Genomic DNA, 9,061 nt, shown 5'->3' on the forward strand with positions numbered 1-9,061 from the left:
TATTATGCATTATCAAGAACAAGCTATGCAGAGAAGAACGTGAATATAATGAGAGAAGGGGAGGGATATAAAGGAGATGTGAAAAATTTAAAAATAAAAATACTTAAAATATTATATAGGTATAAAGAGGTAGTACTGCTACTAAGGAATTTAAGTCTCAGAGACTTTGAATTGAGTAATAAGTTTGTGGATTAAGTGTGTACACAATGAGGGATAAGGTCTAATAGTCAACTACGGGTTTATCTGCGGATGTGCAGAACAACTATTAAGTCCCATAAAGAAGAACAAAAGAGAGGAACAGGTGAGAAAGATAAGGAAGAAAGAAAAAAAGATTAGAAGTTCAGTCTAGCTAAGCAAAAAACAAAAAGTAAAATTTTTTAGAAGAAGAAGAAGAAAAAAAAACGTTCTTTGATTTTTTGGGGAGGGGTGGGAAAAATCCTTTATCTCCCTTGTGTCTGTAACCAGCCTCTTGTTGGAGACTCTGGTCTGCTTGAGGTCCTGTGGCTTGATTGATTTCTTAAGTCAGTTTGTTCGAACAGGCAGAAAAATGCTCTGCTTTACCCAAGATTATGAGATCCCCCTCCCAGGTAAGTTTAATGGGAGGGTGATCTGCTTGGAGAATCACAAAAGAGGGGGATGCAGTGATGAGGCTAGGTTCTGGGTAGAGTTGAGGCCTTTCAACAGACAGTAGCTTTTTTTTTTTTTTTTGGTACCTTATATATAAAAAAATTTTTTTTCTTTCCTAAAACTTTTATTCATCTTTAATTTTAGCCTTTTTTGAAAAAAAATTGCTGTCCAGTAACTTTTTCTTTCCTCTTATAATTTTTATTTTAGGGATACGTGAATGTGCGTTTTTCTTTCTTTTCTTGTCTTCTTTCTCTTTTTTTTCTTTTTTAATTATCTTTTTGTTTTTTGTTTAGCTCTACTGAACTTCTGATCTTTTTATTCTCACTTTCTTATCCTTTTCACCTTTTCCTCTCCTTTGTTCTTCTTTATATGACTTAACTCTTGTACTGCACAACCTCAGACAAACCCGTAGTTAACTAGTAGACCCTATCCCTCATTGTGTACACACTTAATCCACAAATTTATTACTCAATTCAAAATCACTGAGACTTAAATTCCTTAATGGCAGTACTACTTCTTTATACCTATATAATATTTTAAGCATTTTTTTTTGTTTTTCACATCTCCTCTATGTCCCTCCCCTTCTCTCAATATACTCACGTTCCTCTCTAAATAGATTGTTCTTGGATCTCCATAATATCATTAATTTTTACTTGTCTTTTTTTCTGGTCTCTTTTCATTTCCCTTTCCCTTCCTTCTTTCTCCCTCTCTCTCTACTTGCATCCTACCTAACCTACTTCCTGCTATGAGATTAAGACATAGTTAACTCTCCCTGTGCCTCCCCACACCAATCTATTCCTATTTTTTACTCATATCTCTCCCTAACCGTAATAATTTCTGGTTTTCCAAATTCTTCTCTGTGGTTCGAAGCCCATTAACATATAGTTGTTTGATGTCGAATAGATGTATCTGTTGAACTAGATTGTATCTGTAGACTATTGACTGTACAAATTCACACTTTGGTTGATGGTTGCCTTAAGATAGTGTTCTAGCACAAAACTGGTGCTATTTTCATCTAAAAGGGGCAGACTAAGCCGGAAAAACACAAGAAAAATGGCAAATCCGGGTATCTCAATTCCCAATCTTGATAATCAGGGGACAGAACAGATAATGAATAATCCAGAGGAGAGTTCCCAAATAGCTCTACAAAAACTGCTGGCAAACGTGATAAATGAAAAGTTTGAAAACTTACAAAGTACTCTATATGACTGTGATAGGCAGAGAGAGGAGGCAATCCGAAAGGTTATACAGGAATATCATAAAGGTGAGGAAGCTACTCAAAAAATGATACAGGATTTGCGTGAGCAGCTTGAGAATACTCAAAGAGAAAGGCAGGAATGGCTTGAGCAGGCTGAGAACACTCAAAGAGAACTGCAGGAATCCCACAAACGGGAGGAAGCTAATAAAAGAGTAATACAGGAATTGAGAGAGCAGGAAGAGAATACACAAAGATCACTAAAGGCATTAATGGAATCCATTAACAAAGAGCTGAAGGAAGTCAGGGAGTCCACAAAGGGAATGCTGAATGGAACCCAACAGAAGGAATGGGAGTCCAAAGAAACCATAACCAATCAACTAGGTGATTTAAGAATAAACAATGAACACAAAATTAAGGAAGTAAAGAAATTCATACAAGACCTAAAACAGAGCCTCAAGAAAGAATTTGAAGCCATCAAAGCTGACCAATTAGAATGAAAAGAGATAAAAAACAAAGTAGAGAGTCTTGACAGCAGGTTAGACCATGCAGAAAATCGAATCTCAGGGATTGAAGACAGCCTAGATATTATAGAGAAAGAACATACAACCAACCAAGACAAGTCCAAGAAATATGATAGATCTATCCAACACTTGGAAGACACCATCAGAAGGCCTAATCTAAGGATAATGGGTGTAGAGGAGCACCTAGAAACAGAAGTTAATTGTCTAGGAAATTTGTTTAACAGGATCCTAGCAGAGAACTTCCCAAACATGCAAAAAGATAGGCCTATTCATATACAAGAAGCTTTTAGAACCCCAAATAGACCAGACCAGAATAGGACATCCTACCGTCACATTATAATCCACACAGGATCAACTCAGAACAAGGAAAAGATCCTTAAAGCTGTCAAGGAGAAAATTAATCACCTATAAAGGGAAACCAATTAGAATCACCTCAGATTTCTCAGCAGAGACAATCAAAGCAAGAAGAGCCTGGAATGATGTATGCCATGCCCTAAAAACAAACAACTATCAACCAAGAATACTGTACCCAGCTAAACTCTCCTTCATAACTGAAGGCCAAATAACAACCTCCCATAGCAAAGAAAAATTGAAACAATACATCTCCACCAAACCAGCCCTACAAATGATTCTTAAAGATGTCCTACACATAGAAAACCAACAAGACCACAATAAGGGCCAAGAAACTCCACCAAACTGAGAAGCCAAGAACCATAGGAAGAACCCAGTTTTCGCAGCCCCCAAGAAGTTGGATAACATGGCAGGAACTCCCAAATACCTCTCAGTCCTTTCTCTTAACGTTAACGGACTGAACTCTCCAATTAAGCAACATAGACTGTCTAGTTGGATTAAAAAACAAGACCCTTCTATCTCCTGCCTGCAGCAGTCACATCTTGCCCATAAAAACAAACACATTTTCAATGTTAAAGGCTGGAACAAAATCTACCAAGCAAATGGCCCTCATAAACAGGCGGGAGTTGCAATCCTAATATCAGATAAAATAAATTTCAAAATAATAATCGTGAGAAGAGATAATGAAGTTCGCTACATACTAATTAAGGGATTTCTCCTTCAGGAGCATATCACAATTCTAAATATCAATTTGCCAAACAATGGAGCACCCAAATTTATCAAAGAAACACTACTTTCCCTCAAATCCCTTATAGATCCAAAGACATTAATTGTTGAGGATTTTAACACACAATTCACCCCACTAGATAGATCAACTCGGCAAAAACTCAACAGAGAGGAAGCAGATCTAAACAGCTACATAGATCAACTAGACTAAACAGACATCTACCGAACATTTCACCCAGCCGCATCAGCATACACGTTTTTCTCAGCAGCACATGGAAGTTTTTCTAAAAAAGACCACATTTTAGGCCACAAAGCAAACTTGTCTAAATTCAGAAACATTGAAGTTATACCTTGCATTCTCTCTGACCACAAGGGAATAAAATTAGAACTCAACACCAAAAGCCACCAAAGAAAGTCCGGTATCACATGGAGGCTGAACAACACACTGCTGAATCATGAGTGGGTCATGGAAGAGATTAGAAAGGAAATTCAAATGTTCATGCTATTCAACAAAAATGAACACACAAGTTACCAGCTCCTCTGGGACAAAGCAAAGGCAGTACTCAGAGGCAAGTTTATAGCTCTGAGCTCCTACATCAACAAATTGGAGAGATCTGAAACTAACAATTTAATGACACATCTATACCTCCTTAAAAACGTGCAGCAAGATAAACCCCAATCCAGTAGACGGAAAGGCATAATTAAAATTAAATCAGAATTAAATGAATTTGAATCGAAAAAAAACTATAGAAAGAATCAACAAAACAAAGAGTTGGTTCTTCGAAAAACTTAACAAAATTGAAAGACCCTTAATAAATCTTATCAGAAAAAGAAGAGAACACACTCAAATTAATAAACTCAGAGATGAAAATGGAAACATCACCACGGAAACAACCAAGATTCAGAACATTATAAGGGAATACTTCTCAAAACTTTATGCCAATAAGTTTGAGAACTTGACAGAAATGGACCTTTTCCTAGCAAATATTGACATGCCAAAACTAAACCAAGATGAGTTAAACCATCTTAACAGGCCCATATCAAGCATTGAAATAGAAACAGCAATAGGAGACCTCCCACCTAAGAAAAGTCCAGGACCAGGTGGTTTTACAGCGGAATTTTACAAGGCCTTCAAAGGAGAGCTCACACCAATACTCCTCCAACTCTTCAATGAAATTGAAAGAGAAAGTTCACTACCGAACACATTCTATGTATCCATCATAGCCCTCATCCCAAAACCAGGCAGGGACTCATCAAAGAAAGAGAACTATAGACCCATTTCTTTGATGAACGTTGATGCAAAACTTCTCAACAAAATTCTGGCCAATCGACTTCAAAAAATCATACAACACGATCAAACAAGATTCATTTCAGGAATGCAAAGCTGGTTCAATATACGCAAATCAATTAATATTATTGATCACATCAAGAGCAGCAAGAATAAGAACCACATGGTTATCTCAATAGATGCAGAAAAAGCATTCGACAAGATCCAACACCCCTTCATGATGAAAGTTTGGGAAAAATTAGGAATCCATGGACCATTCCTCAATACAATATAGGCTGTATATGACAAATCTACAGCCAGCGTTATACTCAATGGTGAAAAACTAAAGCCATTTCCTCTTAACTCAGGAACAAGACAAGGATGTCCACTCTCTCCACTTCTCTTCAATCTAGTATTAGAGTGCCTAGCTACAGCAATAAGACAAGATGCAGACATAAAGGGCATCCAAATAGGGAAAGAAGAAATAAAACTCTCCCTCTTTGCAGACGACATGATCTTGTATTTAAAGAATCCCATAGACTCCACTCCCAAATTACTCAAGCTGATTCAAAACTATGGCAAAGTAGCAGGTTATAAAATGAACCCCCCAAAATAAATGGCTTTTCTGTATGCCAACAATGAGAAAAGTGGGGATGAAATTAGGAAAGCAACTCCATTTGTAATAGCCCAACAAAAAATAAAATACCTAGTAATAAACTTAACCAAAGAAGTGAAGGACCTCTATGATGAAAACTTTAAAATCTTGAAAAAGGAAATCAACACAGAACTTAAAACATGGCAAAAGCTCCCATGCTCTTGGATTGGAAAGATTAACATCGTGAAAATGGCAATACTTGCCAAGGCTATCTACAAATTCAATGCAATACCTATCAAAATTCCAACCTCTTTCTTCATGGAAATAGAAGAGGCAATCCAAAAATTCATATGGAACAACAGAAGACCCCGAATAGCAAAAACGCTCCTCAACGGAAAGAACACTGCTGGAGGAATATCAATACCAAATTTCAAACTCTACTATAAAGCCATAGTAATCAAAACAACTTGGTATTGGTATAAGAACAGACCTCAGGACCAATGGAATAGAATTGAAAACCCAGAAATGAACCTACAGACCTATAGCCATCTAATCTTCGATAAGGGAGCTAAAACAATAGAATGGAAGAAAGACAGCCTCTTCAGTAAATGGTGCTGGCAAAATAGGTTAATTACTTGTAGAAAACTAAAGCTAGATCCTTATATTTCACCCTGCACCAGAATCAACTCCAAATGAATCAGACCTTGAAGTCAAAGCAGACACTTTGAAAACATTACAGGATGGAATAGGAGAAACCCTAGGTCTCCTTGGCTCAGGCCAAAATTTTCTGAATAGACACCCGAAAACACAACAAATCAAAGAAAGGTTGGACAAATGGGATTGCATAAAGTTGCAGAGCTTCTGCAGGGCAAATGACATAGCTAGCAAGATCAATATAGAGCCCACGGATTGAGAGAAGGTCTTACGAGCCATACAACGGACAAGGGTCTCATATCTAAAATATACTTGGAACTCAAAAAATTAAATCCCCCAACAACAAATCCTCAAAGAAACAACTGCCCAATAAATAAGTGGGCTAAAGACTTAAAGAGAAACTTCTCTGAAGAAGAAAGAAGGATGGCCAATAGACACATGAAGAAATGCTCAACATCCTTAGCCATAAAAGAAATGCAAATCAAAGCAACATTGAGATACCACCTCACTCCAGTTAGAATGGCAAAAATCAAGAACTCTAACAACAACAGATGCTGGAGGGGCTGTGGACAGAAGGGAACCTTACTTCATTGTTGGTGGGAATGTAAACTTGTTCAACCACTTTGGAAAGCAGTATGGAGGTTCCTCAAAAGACTTCACATAGAACTCCCCTATGACCCAGCAATCCCACTTTTGGGCATTTACCCAAATGTTTACAAACAAGACCACACTATAGCTACCAGCACAACTATGTTTCTTGCAGCATTATTTACCATAGCTAAGATATGGAACCAACCCAGATGCCCCTCAGTAGATGAATGGATCAAGAAAATGTGGTATATATACACAATGGAATTCTATGCCTCCATCAGAAAGAATGACATTGCCCCATTTGTTAGGAAATGGAAAAACTTGGAAAAAATTATATTAAGTGAAGTAAGCCAGGTACAAAAAACACAGGTCCCATGGTTTCCCTTATTTGCAATATCTAGCACATGTATGAGTCAAGCGGAAAAAGTCAGATAATGTGATTTTAGGAAAATGAACCCTTAGATAGGTATTTTAATGTTTTTTTTCTTTCATGCATGTGTTTCTAACGCATTTATAAGATTATTTCTTTGTTGCTTTGTATGTCCCTCCACCACAGTATAACCCCCGCTTTCAATATATTTGATGTCATTATAACTTGTGGAGGAGATGGGGAAAAACAAGTCGTTTAAGGATTCAGGTGGACCTGTTGCAACAATGAGAAGTACAAATTGTCATGTCAAAAATGAGCTTTACAATGTCAGTGGGAGGGGGAAGGATTGGGTGGGGGGGAAGGCTGGGAAGGGAGTTGAAGGGTAAAAAAAGGAGGAGGCTGCAATGCTTGGTAAGAAATGTATGCATTATTCTGCCCATGTAATTGTAAGCCCTCTGTAGTATGTTCACAAATAAAATAAAATTAAATTAAATTAAAAAAAATTTTTTTAAAGAAAGAAAAACGCACACATGCATGTATCCCTAAAATGAAGATTATAAGGAGAAAATAAGTTACTAGAAAACAATTTTTTTTCAAAAAAGGTAAAAATTAAAAATTAAAAAAGTTTTAGAAAGGAAAAATTTTTTTTGTAAAAGGTATTTAAAAAAAGAAGAAGAAGAAAAAAAATATTCTTTGATTTTTTTGGGAAGGTTGGGAAAAATCCTGTATCTCCCTTGTGTCTGTAATAAGACTCTGGTGGAATCTCTGCTCTACTTGTGGTCCTGTGGCTCGGTTGATTTCTTAAGTCAGTTTGTTTGGATAGGCAGAAAAATGCTCTGCTTTACCCAGATTTTGCGATCCTCCTCCCAAGTTAGTTCAATGGGAGGGGGTTCTGGTTTGAGTATCACAAAAGAGGGAGATGGCTTTTTCCTCAAGTTTGGAGATGCTGTGATGAGGCTTGGTTCTGGGTTGAGTTGAGGCCTTTCAGCAAACAGTAGCTTTTCCCGGGGGCTAGTTTGTGAGGAACTCACAGAGCCCAGCCTGGAGCCACTCTCAGGGTTTCTGTTTACTGATGTCAAGACTGCTAAAGGGAGGGATAGCCTCTGGCTCTGATTAGCCAGTGAAGAAAGCCACTCCTAGGGCTGGCGCCAGAACTGGGTGATTTTTCTCTGGATGGAGCTGAGTCTGGCAGGTCACCCCATTAAGTTCTTATGACCTGCTAAATGACTCTTATTATTCCAAGGCCTGAGTTGGAGCTAGTAGCTCCGCCGAGCTTTGTCGGTATCCAAGATGGAGTTCTCCAGTACTGGGGGGAAAGGGGTGACCTTCCCTCCTCTGCTCCCTGAGGAGTGAGGATATCAGCCTTCTATTCACGCCGAGTCTTGGTTCCTGGGTCGTTTCTTGTCTGCGAACTGCAGGATGAAGATATCTGCTCCTTGTCAGTTGTTGCTGGTGTTGAGTAGAATCCGCCCGCCCGCCGCATCTGGCTCTTTAGTCCCGCACTCTCTGTGTTTCAGGTATGGCGATATGACTGCCGCCGCTGCCACTACCGCCACAGCAGCAGATCTGTCTGGCAAGAGATCAGATCTGTCTCCTTGCCTGGATTTTCCCTCTCTGGCCCAACTCTCTGTCATGTGATGGCACACTTGGTGTGATTCTCTGGCTTAGGACTGTTACCTGGAACTTTAAAACTGCTTGCTATGTGAGAGCTTGTTTAGCCTCCAGCTTCTCCTCTTCCATCTTCCTGGAACTCTCTAGTCTAGGAATTTTGTTTAACAGGATCCTATCAGAGAACTTGCCAAACATGCAAAAAGATAGGTCTATTCAGATACAAGAAGCTTTTAGAATTCCAAATAGACCAGACCAGAACAGGACATCCCACAGTTAAATTATAATCCACACAGGATCAATTTAGAACAAGGAAAAAATCCTTAATCTGTCAAGGAGAAAAAGAATAAACACCTATAAATGGAAACCAATTAGAAACACCTCAAATTTCTCAGCAGAGACAATTGAAGCAAGAAGAGCCTGGAATGATGTATGCCATGCCCTAAAGTCAAACAACTATCAAACAAGAATACTGTACCCAGCTAAACCCTCCTTCATAACTGAAGGTCAAATAAAAACCTTCCATTGCAAAGAAAAGTTGAAACGATATATC

This window comes from Dipodomys spectabilis, unplaced genomic scaffold (genome assembly GCF_019054845.1).
Source record: "Dipodomys spectabilis isolate Male_0828 unplaced genomic scaffold, ASM1905484v1 ptg000516l, whole genome shotgun sequence".
NCBI classification, from domain to species: Eukaryota; Metazoa; Chordata; class Mammalia; order Rodentia; family Heteromyidae; genus Dipodomys; species Dipodomys spectabilis.